The 11,920-nt window shown below is 46.1% G+C and overlaps 1 long non-coding RNA gene across 1 annotated transcript; it reads right to left on the bottom strand.

Moving 5' to 3' along the window:
• Positions 1-321: 321 nt before the first annotated feature.
• LOC121823554 (uncharacterized) lies at positions 322-3,326 on the bottom strand. Its single transcript, XR_006065080.2, has 3 exons — positions 3,138-3,326; positions 2,114-2,193; positions 322-1,257 (listed from the first exon to the last, which is right to left on the bottom strand). It is a non-coding gene; the product is annotated as an uncharacterized LOC121823554 (long non-coding RNA).
• Between the last annotated feature and the right edge of the window lie 8,594 nt (positions 3,327-11,920).

Genomic DNA, 11,920 nt, shown 5'->3' with positions numbered 1-11,920 from the left:
CTGTGGAGATAGAGGAAGGGTCTACTCAGGTGTGGGGGCCCCTTACCTATGAGATGATAGAACTATCCCTCAAGGAGAATCCTGAACACATATACAGTCTCCCAGATACAGGAAGGGTTTCTCAAACACCTTAAATGTGTGTGTGTTGAGTGTCTGTGTCTGTGTGTCTGTGTGTGTGTGTGTGTGTGTGTGTGTATGTTGAGTGTCTGTGTGTATGTCTGTGTCTGTGTCTGTGTGTATGTGTATGTGTGTGTGTTGAGTGTCTGTGTCTGTGTGTGTGTGTGTGTGTGTGTATGTTGAGTGTCTGTGTGTATGTGTCTGTGTCTGTGTCTGTGTGTATGTGTATGTGTGTGTGTGTGTGTTGAGTGTCTGTGTCTGAGTGTGTGTATGTTGAGTGTCTGTGTGTATGTGTATGTGTGTCTGTGTCTGTCTGTGTCTGTGTGTATGTGTCTGTGTGTGTATGTCTGTCTGTATGTGTCTGTGTGTGTCTATGTGTATATGTGTGTGTCTGTGTCTGTCTGTGTCTGTGTGTGTCTATGTGTATATGTGTGTGTCTGTGTCTGTCTGTGTCTGTGTGTATGTGTGTGTGTGTCTGTGTGTTGAGTGTCTGTGTCTGTGTGTATGTGTCTGTCTGCCTGTGTGTATCTATGTGTATGTGTGTGTCTGTGTGTGTCTGTGTGTTTCTGTGTGAGCGTACACATGTGCCACGGCACGTGTATGGAGGTCAGAACAACCTCGGGTATCAGTTCCTGCCTTCATCCTTGTTTGAGGCAGGGTCTCTCTTGTCTGCTGCTGCGCTTCTTGTTCCAAGCTAGCTGGCCTGTAAGCTTTCAAGCTATTCTCCTCTTTCTGCCTCTCATTTCACCCTAGGAATGCTGGGATTACAGGCATGTGCCCTCGCATCTGGCTTTTACTTGGATTCCAGAGATCAGAGCCCAGGCCATGGGCCTCGTGGGCCAAGCATTTTCATCTGAAAAGCCATCTCCCTAGGCCAGGAAGGGCTTTGCCTTGTTTCCTTTGATTGCTTGTTTCTTTGTTCCTATCCTCCAGGAAACATCAGCTTCTGCCTCCACGTTGGTCCAGCTCTGATCTGGAATTCATTATTGGAACGCAAGCAAATGTAAATTAATGTATAGTCATCACATGGGCCTCTCAGCAAGGTAGGGAAATGTTGACATCAGCCTGAGAGTCAAAAGAGGCTCTGAATTATATGGTGTGACTCGGAGGTGTTGACACGCTGGCCCTCTGCCTTCCAACCTTCAGGAAAGAAAGCACATGGTTGGGAACAGAGCGCATGACTTCATCACTTTCCAGAACAACACTGGACAGTGAAAAGTCCACACTGAGCAGATCCAAAGTATTGCTTCATCCCTGTCCAGGAAGCATGCCTAATGTGAATTGACCATCTTCAACCATTGCTGGTTGCCCACTGTGGGTCTGACACTGAGGTAGGCGCTGGAGCAGCAGATGACCTCCAAAGACAGAGCAGGTACAACTCCAGCTACAAATCGGACCAGGGTGGCTCGGTTACCTTTCCTCTGTCCTGTATGTTCTTCGTCCCACGTCCCCTTGGCATCTCCCAAATATCTAGCTTCCTCCCTCTGGCTTCCTCTCTCTCTCTGCTGGACATCCCGCCTACCCTCTCCTGCCTAGTTATTGGACATTCAGCTCTTTATTGCTTCAATCACAGCAATACATCTTCACACGGTGTAAAATATCCCACAACAGCATGCAACAGCAGCATGGCTTCTCCCTTTGGACCTCCAGAGGGAGTTCAGGCCTGCTGACACCATCATTCATGGACAACTGAAGTCCATGCTGGACAGCAGACCTGACTCTTTGTCGAGGTCACAGAAGAAAAGCTAAGGCATCAAGTTACTGCTGGAATGCTCTTCAAGAAATATGAATAAGAGGCCCATGAGGCTCTGCGAGGAAAGCAGACATCCCACTGAGGTGCAGGCCTACCTTCCTGCAGAAGATAACATTAGAGATAATTTGTTAAGGATTTGGGTATTAGATCCAAAGAAATGGTTTGCTGGTGTGGCAGCATGAGGGGCGCACAGACATAAAACAGGCCAGAGGCTCTAGAGCAGGTGTTGGGCGGTACACTTACCTCCGTGTGCAAGGCAAAGGTAGGCATAGGACACCACAAGACAGCATGCCCTGGAGCCCCAGCTCTGCAGACCCTGCCGGCTTAAGAGAACTACATTGTCAGGAAGCCTGTCTCACCCCAACCCGAAGCCTCACTCCACCACAGACTCTGATGATCCCTTGTTTACACAGACACGAACTCACTGAGACACTCATCCCCCATACTGTCAGCCTGGAGCAGGGTCAGCATTTGCAGACTGGGAGGCCAGACAAGACTTTCTAGACATAAGAACAAAGCAAGGCAGCACACAAAGACTGGACTCGACATATCACTGAGTGTCAAGTGCCTGTCCTAACGCATAAACATAAAAGGAGATGGTGTTGCCTGTTCACGATGGGAAAGATCTAATGAGAAGGCAGACCTGGAGCCATCCAAGCAGGAGCCCAGCTTGGCTGTGACGCTAAGACAATGGGATCCAGTGCTGTTGGAATGCAGTGGTTTGTTACCTGTCCCCACCCGACGGTCTACCCAACATTTCCCCATATTGCAAGCCAGGCATGGTTGTTGTGGAATATTTGTACACTGTGTGAAGATATGTTGCTGTGATTGGTGTAATAAAAAGCTGGGTGACCAATAGCTAGGCAGGAGAGATAGGTGGGCAGAGAGAGGAAAAGGAGATAATTGAGGCATGCAGGAGATGAGGGATGAGTCAGACACACAGAATGGGAGAGAGATAAAAGTCAAGTGGTAGAATATAGATCAATAAAAATATGGGTTCATTTAAGCTATAAGGGCTAGTGGGACAAGCCTAAGCTATAGGCCAACCTTTCATTAATTAATAAGAAGTCTTCATGTCATTATTTGGGAGCTGGCTGTCAGGAACAGGAAAAGACTCATTACATATGGTGGTACACACCTGTAATTCCAGCACTAGGGAGGTTAAAGCAGAAGGATCAGAAGTTCATGGACCACCTAGGCTTCATAGAAACCTTGTTTCAAAAATAAAAAAGGAGTGGGGATACAGCCCAATTGGTACAGTGCCTACCTAGCATGTCAAGGTCCTGGGTTCAATCCTCAACATTATAGTGCACACCTGCTGTAATCCCAGCAATTGGTAGGCAGAGGCAGGAGGATCAGAAGTCCAAAAGTCCTCGGCAACATAACAAGTTCAAGACCAGTCTAGGCCATGAAGCTTTGTCTCAAAAACAGATAAATAATAAGTAAAATCCCTGGGTCTGTGGATTCTGCTTCAAGGATGAGGAGGAGTCCAGCCCTAAATAGTAAGGCTCACTGTTAAGAGGAGATTGCATCACAGGGTCATGAACAGCTCAGTGAATGACAGTGAAAATTTCCAAGAAGCTAAGAACATTATCTTCCCTTCCTTCTCTACCCTGGGGTCATAAGGGAAGGGTTAGGTGGTTGTTTTTCCAGGGTCAGCTAACCTTTGACCCAGAGCAAGGGTGGCTTATGAAATTCCCGTGGCTTCTAACCTGCTGGTGAGAGTCCTCCATCTGATACACAACTGCTGAGCTCGGCGACCTTGGCAGCAGCTGGAGGCTTTGTGTGTAGGTGTCTCCCTAAGCCTGCTCATCAAAAGTCCTCAAGGAGGATGACAAACAGGAACACAGTCTGGTGTGGTGGCACACCTGTGACCCCGGGGCTCTCTAGGCAGGAGGATGGTGAGCTTGAGGCTAACCTGAGCTAACAACAAGACCCTGTCTCAAAAAGGAAGCAAGGAATAGAGAAGAGGGAAGAGCTGGAAATCAGGAGAGAGGAGAGGAAGAGAGAAGGAAAGGGAGAGATGAGGGGAGATAGGGGAGAGAAGAGAGGGGGAGGGGAGGGAGGAAGGGGTGAACGTGACTGCCGCCATTCTCTGGGCTTCTCCCTAAAACAGCAGTTCTCAACCCATGGGTCACAACCCCTTGGGGGGGGTCACCTAAGACCATCTGCACATCTGATATTTACATTACGATTCATAACAGTAGCAAAATTAAAGTTATGAAGTAGCAATGAGAACAGTTGTATGGTTGGGGGTCACCACAGCATGAGGAACTAACTGTGTTAGGAGGTCACAGCAATCGGAAGGTTGAGAACCACTGCCCTCGAAGAGAATGATGTGAGGTCTGTTGTGACATCCTACCTTGAATTCTCATTGATGGAATGTTTGCCATCCATGGTACCTTTCCTCGTCAGTTTTATCAATTTGACACTGTCTGGACTCCAGAGCCACCTGAGAAAGGAATCTCAATTGAGAAATTACCCACGTTAGATTGCCCTGTGGGCACGTCTGTGGGAGATTCTCTTGACTGTTAAGTCATGTAGGAGGCTCTAGCCCACTATGGGCAGCACCATCCCCTTGGTAGGTAGTCCTGGGCTGTATTAAGAAAATCAGCTAAGCATGTGCTGCAAGCAAAATCCCTCCACGGTCTCTGCTTCAGTTCTTGCTTGAGTTTCCGCCCTGACTTCTCCCAACTGCAATGTGACCCGGAAGTGCAAACCAGATCAACCCTCTCCTTCCTCCAGTTGTTCTTGGTCAGTATTTTATGGCAAAATCAAACCACAACAGTGCTCCTTGGGAGAACTGAGGGCTGTGGGGACACCGTATCTCTCACCTAGTAGCACAATCTCTGGGATGCTAACCCACCTGAACACATCTTCCTGGGTTGGTGCCAGAAGCTGCCCACTCCATAAGTCTTAGCATATAACCCAGGTTGCCGCCATCACCTCTGCTTGGATGTGGAACTGAGCATCAAACCAGAGGACTAGAAGGTTCCTTTGCTCCTGTGTCCCAGCCTTCCTGGCAGGCCGAATCTAGAGGGACCCTGTAGCCGATACTAAAGACCCAGATTTCCAGAATTTCCAAAGAGGCAGGTCAGTGAGTGAGGAAGGAGTTAATCCCAGACTACCTGAGGGGGAGGAAGGCAGGTGATGTGTTTCTTTGGTGTGTGGTGGCCACAGGCTACCCCCTGATAGAAGTACCAAATGTCATCCTGGTTAAGCCCAAATGCTCAGCTGTTCTCTATTTCTAATTCCTGTCTTTATGGAATTTTGTGGGGTTTTGTTGCGATTGCTGATTCCATCTCTACCACCACAGCGTAAATTAGAACCCCAACCTAGGGTTCACACTGTCATGTCAGCTGCATCCTATAGTTGAGACCCTTGTCCTGCTCCTCTGCTTCCTCACCTGGAAGAATGCAGAGGGGCAGCTGGACAACCCCAGCCTCCGGGATCGTGGCTACCGCACTCCCGCTTGCCTCCCAGTCCATTAGAGGAAGGAAAACTGTGGCCTGGGCCTATCGATCAGCCTTACCCGATGCCTCGGAGCCAGGAACAGTGAGGACTAAAATCAGGCTTGCTCACAGGTCCCCAGGCGATAGACTTTAACACATCCTGGCCCAAGCCTGCTAGAATAAAGGCCAAGTCTGGATCGCAGCTAGAGGCTGGATGGCTAGAGATTAGAAGAAGGACTTTTCAAGAGAGGCCCAGGAATGGGGGCCGATGGAGGGGAGATGGAGGAGTCCTGTGCATAATCTTGGAGCCACTAGGCTTTTTCCAGATTGGGTTATTACATTAATTCAGAACTTATGCTCACACTTAAAAGATTTCTGTCATATTTTATGAACGCTATGATCTCAGAGTAATTTGCCCTGGAAACATGTCACATTAAATCAGGGACACTAATAAACTTTATTACCGAAACTCCATGTGGATCCGTCCACGCAGATAGAGCGGCCTCCTGCTACACCCCTGCCCCTCAACAGCAGTCCCTCCTGAAGCAGAAATAAGCTGGATAGCATCCCGCTGCCCCAACACACACATGCCCATCAGGCTGCATTAGAAGCCTGGCCTGCTGTCCCACCAGGGAAGCTCATTCCAGTTCCAGAGGATGGACTCAGTCTTTGGAACGCACTCTGACCTCGTAGCTTTAACATCTTCCATTGGCCCTGCCTTGGCCTTCGGCCTGGACTGTGCAGAGCTGGCAAGAGTCACTTCACAGATGCAAGCGAGATATTAACAAGTCCTAGCTAACAGCTAGGCGTGGTGCGGCAAGACTGTGATCACAGTACTGGGCATGCTGAGACTGGGGAGTTCGAGGCCAGCCTGGGATAGATATGGAGACCCTGTCTCAAAAAAAAAAAAAAAAAAAAAAAAAAAAAAAAAAAAAGAGTCAAATCCTTCTGTTCTGCTACCAGTTGGTGTGTGACCCGTGCACAGGCTAGCCAGGACCATGTGATATAGAAAGCATTATTCCCATTTAGCAGATGTGTTTGAGGTGACATGTTTAGAAATGTTTGTTTGTTTCTTGAAAGCCTAGCATGATCCAAGCCCATGGCTGGGCACTGGGACTAACAGAAAGAATACAAACCCAATTTAAAATCCCAATAAGGTGATTTGAAAAACTAAGTTAACTTATTATAAAATATGTATAAATCTATACTGTTCTTTATAGAATATGAAGTACCTTAAAAATTTTTAAGTTCATATAAAAATTATAGAAGAATAATTAGGAAGGACTTGTGCCATCAGATATTAAACACCAAACGTGGGTCGGGGGAAAGGGGCTGGCGAGATGGTTCAGCCATTCAAGGCTAGGCTCACAACCCAAACATTAAAATGTGTGTGTGTGTGTGTGTGTGTGTGTGTGTGTGTGGTGGGGGGAGATTTGAGACTGCCAACACCACATTATATATACACACTTCCAAACAACAACCCCAGGGCTGTGAGAAGGAGCAGAATAAAGAAAACTGACAGGAAGTCTGTGTCCTGACCACATGGATTCCCAGGGACCTTCCCCAGTGTAAGCAGCTGGGCGTCCATCTAGTCCCACTGCTCAAGGAAACTGGAAGTCTTTTCTCTGGGGGTAGGGTGGAGGGGGGGGATGTAGGGGGGGAGGGGGGAGATGGCTCTACAGTTGAGAGTGCTTACCACCTCTTACAGAGGACCAAAGTTTGATTCCCAACACCCACACCACATCAGGTGACACACAGCCACCTGAATCACTCCAGCCCCAGGGGATCCAAGCCTCTATAGAGGAACACACACACACACAAATAAATCGTCTTTTAAAAAACAAAAATGGGCGGGTGGTGGTGGCACACGACTTTAATCCCAGCACTCGGGAAGCAGAGCCCGGCGAATCTCTGTGAGTTCGAGGCCAGCCTGGGCTATAGAGTGAGTTCCAGGAAAGGCGCAAAGCTACACAGAGAAACCCTGTCTCAAAAAAACCAAAAAAAAAAAAGAAAGAAAGAAAGAAAAAAGAAAAAGAAAAAAACAAAAATTAAATACAACAGAGTCTGAACTCAAGATAGGGCTTTATAAACTTTCAGGAATGAGACCAAGAGGACACTGACCCCACATAGCAAAATGCAGGTGTCACCCAGGGCCTGTCATCTGTTCATGGAATGCCAGCATCTGGGGCACTCTGCCACACACATCAACAAAAGCTGAACTGGAGGCCTCATGGCACTTCCCCAGTCCAGGGAGAAGACCCACCCACGTGCCAGCAAGAGAGAGACAAAACGAAAGGGCCTCTGGCGACCTGGGCTCCCTGGGGAAGCCCACACACAAACATCCTCCACTCGAGCAGGGACAGACAGTGAGGAAATGCTTTTCACAGAAGACATAATCAAAAACAAACACAAGGAAAAGTGTTTGGAAGAAAAACAGACAGGGTAATCATATTCTCAGGGAGGAAAAAAAATGATTTCTCACCATGTAACAAAAACAAAATGCTGCTTCAAGTGCCAGATTAAAAGCAAGAAAGTGACATTAGAAACTGAAACTGGTAGCTAAATACCATTGTTCAAGGAGATTAAAAGTTGAGGAAATCTCCTATAAGTTAGAAGTTAGTGGCTATAGAAGATGAAAGAAGAAATGATTTAAAATCCAGTGAAATCCAAAAGGCCAACATCCAGAATTGTATTAAAAAGTGAAGAGAAAATTTGAGATGAAAATTGGTGATGGAAAGATTGGATCTTGGAGATAGATAGCTCGATGATACAGAACTTGCCTAGCATGCATAAGGCCCATGGTTCAATCCCCAGTAACACACACACACACACACACACACGCACGCACGCACGCACGCACGCACGCACGCACACACACACACGCACAAATTTAATTATATTTCTCAGAATCACCACATAGTGAAACCCTGTCTCAAAACAAAACAAACAGCTGGGCAGCAGTGGTGGATGCCTTTAATCCCAGCACTCAGGAGGCAGAGCCAGGCGGATCTCTGTGAGTTCGAGGCCAGCCTAGTGTACGGAGTGAGATCCAGGACAGGCACCAAAACTACACAGAGAAACCCTGTCTCGAAAAAAACAAAAATAAAATAAAATAAACAAACAAAAACACCCTCTCAGAATTAGATGATAAGGGAAGTCAAGTGCATATGACTAAAGTAGGAATAAAAAGAGAGCTCTGTCAGGGGATAGCATCGTGAAATATCAGAAAACTAGAAAGATGGTCTCTGAAACTTCCACAAGTCAGGGAGGAGAGATGCACATAGTAGGTACATACAAAGTAGTGGGAATAGAAATGTGGCAATAGATGTCAGATGAGAAATTAATATCTTAAAATATTAACACAAAAATCCCGCATTCTTTACTAACCAGAATACTTTGAAACAGAAATTCAGAATGGGCTGAGAAGATGGCTCTGTGGGTCAAGCCCTGGCTGGGCAAGCAGGGGACCTGTGTTGGGATCCCTGGCACTTCCTGAAAGCCAGAAGAGGTGAACACATCTCTAACTCAGACCTTATACAGCAAGACAGGGAGAGGAAAGGAGAGAATTCCCAGAAGTTCCTAGACCACCTGGCTTGGTCTATACAGCACCAAATGAGAGACCTTGTCTCAAACAATGATACCCAAGATGACTCTCTGACCTCTACACACATGCAATACCATACATGTACCTTATACAGAGAGAGAGAGAGAGAGAGAGACAGAGACAGAGAGACAGAGACAGAGACAGAGAGATCCTTTAAAAATTAAAGAAGACAAAAGAAAAAGAAATAGAAAGATGTCCTTTTTTCATGAGCCAAAAGACAATTTTTCAAGCTGTCGATACTACATGAAGCAATCTATAGACTCTATGCGATCTCCAGCAAAACCCCAATGATGTCTTTTTTTCAGAAACAGAAAAAAAAATCATCTTAAATGCCACATGGACTCTCAAAGGATTCTACACAGCCAGAACATTCTGGGAAAAAAAATTAGAGCTCTCACACTTGCAGGTTTTATTGCATATTGCAAAACTTTGGCGATCAAAATTGTGTAGTGCTGACAGTGTAAAAATAACCAGAAATAAGCAGAGAGAAAATGGAGAGAAATAAACCCTCTTCTCTGCATGTGCGTGTGCTAGTGTGTGTCTGTGAATACATAGACACATATGCACATATCTTATACGTGTATTCAAATACTTTTGACAAGTGCGCCAGAACCACTCAAGAGTCTTTTCAATTCAGTGGTGAACATCCACACGCAGAAGAGGGAACTGGATCCTCATCTCATACAAAATACAAAATGATCCCAACGTGGGACCAAAGACCAATCAACCATAGGAGAACAGAACAAAAGGGCCGGAGAGATAGCTCAGCAGTTAAGAGCACTGGCTGCTTTTCAGAGGGCCTGGGTTCAATTCCCACCTCTCAACACTAACTATCACTCTGCTTATAGATGGGATCCAGAACCCTCGTCCGGCCTCCAGAGGGACAAGGCATGCACATGGTATACAGGCAAAACATCCACACACATAACAATAAAATAAAAATGAAAAATTTGAAAAATAACACCAAACTCACTTAAAAAAAAAAACAAATAAAACGGTAAGTTTCTTCTAAGAATACAAAAGAGAAGGTATTCATGACACTGGACTCGAAGCACTTTCTTGGACATGATTCCAAAATCACAGGAAGGAAAAAAAAAACTATAAAAAGTTAGATCTCATCTAAGTTACAAGCTTCTGTGTATCAAATGGCACCATCAGAGTGGAAAGACATCTCATGGAAGGCAAATATTGGCAAGTAGTATATCTGATAATGGGTTGATATTCAGAATCTATAAAGAGCCCCCAAACTCAGCAACAGGAAAAATGATGTTTAAATAGGCAACAGGCTGAACATTTCTCTAAAGAACATATTCAAAATGGCTCATAAGCATATGAAGTAATGTTCATTGTGATTAATCATTAAAAAAATACAGATCAAGGCTGTAATGAGGAGATAGTTCACAACCACTAAAATGACCAAGAAAAAAAGAAGAGAGAGAGAAACACACACATGCAGAGAGACTGTGGCAGCATTCACAGGACCTGCACAGCTCTAAGCCAGATAGGGTAGGTCCCAGCACCGAGAAAAGTGGACACCTATCCCATCCCTAACCCAGAAGCTGTCTCCAACCTATAACTGCTTGCAAAGGAAAAATCAGTTTCCCCCTCCAACAGTCTTACTATATACACAAACCACTCTTCTTTCTTTCTTTCTTTTTTTTTTTTTTTTTTTTTTTTTTTTTTTTTTTTTTTTTGGAGACAGGGTTTCTCTGTGTAGCTTTGTGCCTTTCCTGGAACTCACTTTGTAGACCAGGCTGGCCTCAAACTCACAGAGATCCGCCTGCTTCTACCTCCTGAGTGCTGGGGTTAAAGGCGTGCACCACCACCGCCCAGCTACGAACCACTCTTAAGGCCAGGTCCCATGCCCAGCAGTAGATGGCCAACGCTAAACAGAGTCATCATAGGATTCATAATTCCAGTGCTCCTTATTACCCAACGAGAGTGAAGGCAGAGACTCAAACAATTACGTCCTCATGTCCTGAGTGGCATTCTCCACTGTGGCTGAACACTGGAAGTTCCACCAATGTCCACTGACAAAATGTGATGCATCTGTCCAGTGGACACTGAGCATAGCAAAAAAGATATCATTGTTATGCATAATAAATAGGTAGTCCATTGTGTGTGTGTGTGTGTGTGTGTGTGTGTGTGTCTGTGTGTGTGTGCATGCGCGCTAAATAAAAGACGCTAGGATTAAATGAGCAAACATTATATTTCCCTATTTCTAAAAAGAACCGATCAGTGGAGAGAGAGAGCAGTCTAGTGCTTGCCTGGGGTTGGAGGTGAGAGTTGAGACTGAATAGGTGTCCGGAACCTTTCCGGGTAAGGAAGCATCCCAGCAATTCTAATGACCGCTACATAACTTCACACTTAGCTCATTCACTGCACTCCAAAAAATGGGGAACTCTAAGGTGTGTAAATTACGCCGCCATGGAATTGCCGTTGTTGTTGTTGTTTTATAGTTGATGGCTGCTCTTACTGTGCCGCCCCAGAGCTTGTTCTGGAATCTGGAGAGTGAGCAGGAAGGGCTGGCTGGTGAGGGTAGGGCAGCCGAACGGAAGTAAAAGAACACTGTCCGCAGAATGCCCAGCAAAAAGAACTGCTGTCGTGAGAACTGTCCTTCACAGTGAAAGAAGAGGCAGAGAATCTATCTCTAGAACACGCTAGAATCTCTCTCTCCTGCAGTGGGAGGCCAACAGTGACATCCTACCCTCGGCTGAGTTCTCAGCCTCCTCCTTGGGACAATGCACCGTGAGCACGAGGTGCAGGCAGCCCTGGGAGAGGAGCCACACTTCTCCTTATCGTCCACTGCCAATTCATGGTCTGTAGGGAAAGGGGAAAGCGTCACCAAGAGTGGGGTCCAGGACAGGAAGTGGCTATGTGCGGAATGCTGTCAGCGATCCCAGGGTACACACCGTTAAACTCAAGGACAAGCCTGCGGAGAGACAAAAATACAGTTTCCTCACAATCATATTGCACATGTTAATTATGGGAAGA

This window comes from Peromyscus maniculatus, chromosome 17, assembly GCF_049852395.1.
Source record: "Peromyscus maniculatus bairdii isolate BWxNUB_F1_BW_parent chromosome 17, HU_Pman_BW_mat_3.1, whole genome shotgun sequence".
NCBI classification, from domain to species: domain Eukaryota; kingdom Metazoa; phylum Chordata; class Mammalia; order Rodentia; family Cricetidae; genus Peromyscus; species Peromyscus maniculatus.
The sequence above is the reverse complement of the archived record's forward strand: the minus strand, read 5'-3'. Positions and strand labels throughout refer to the sequence as shown.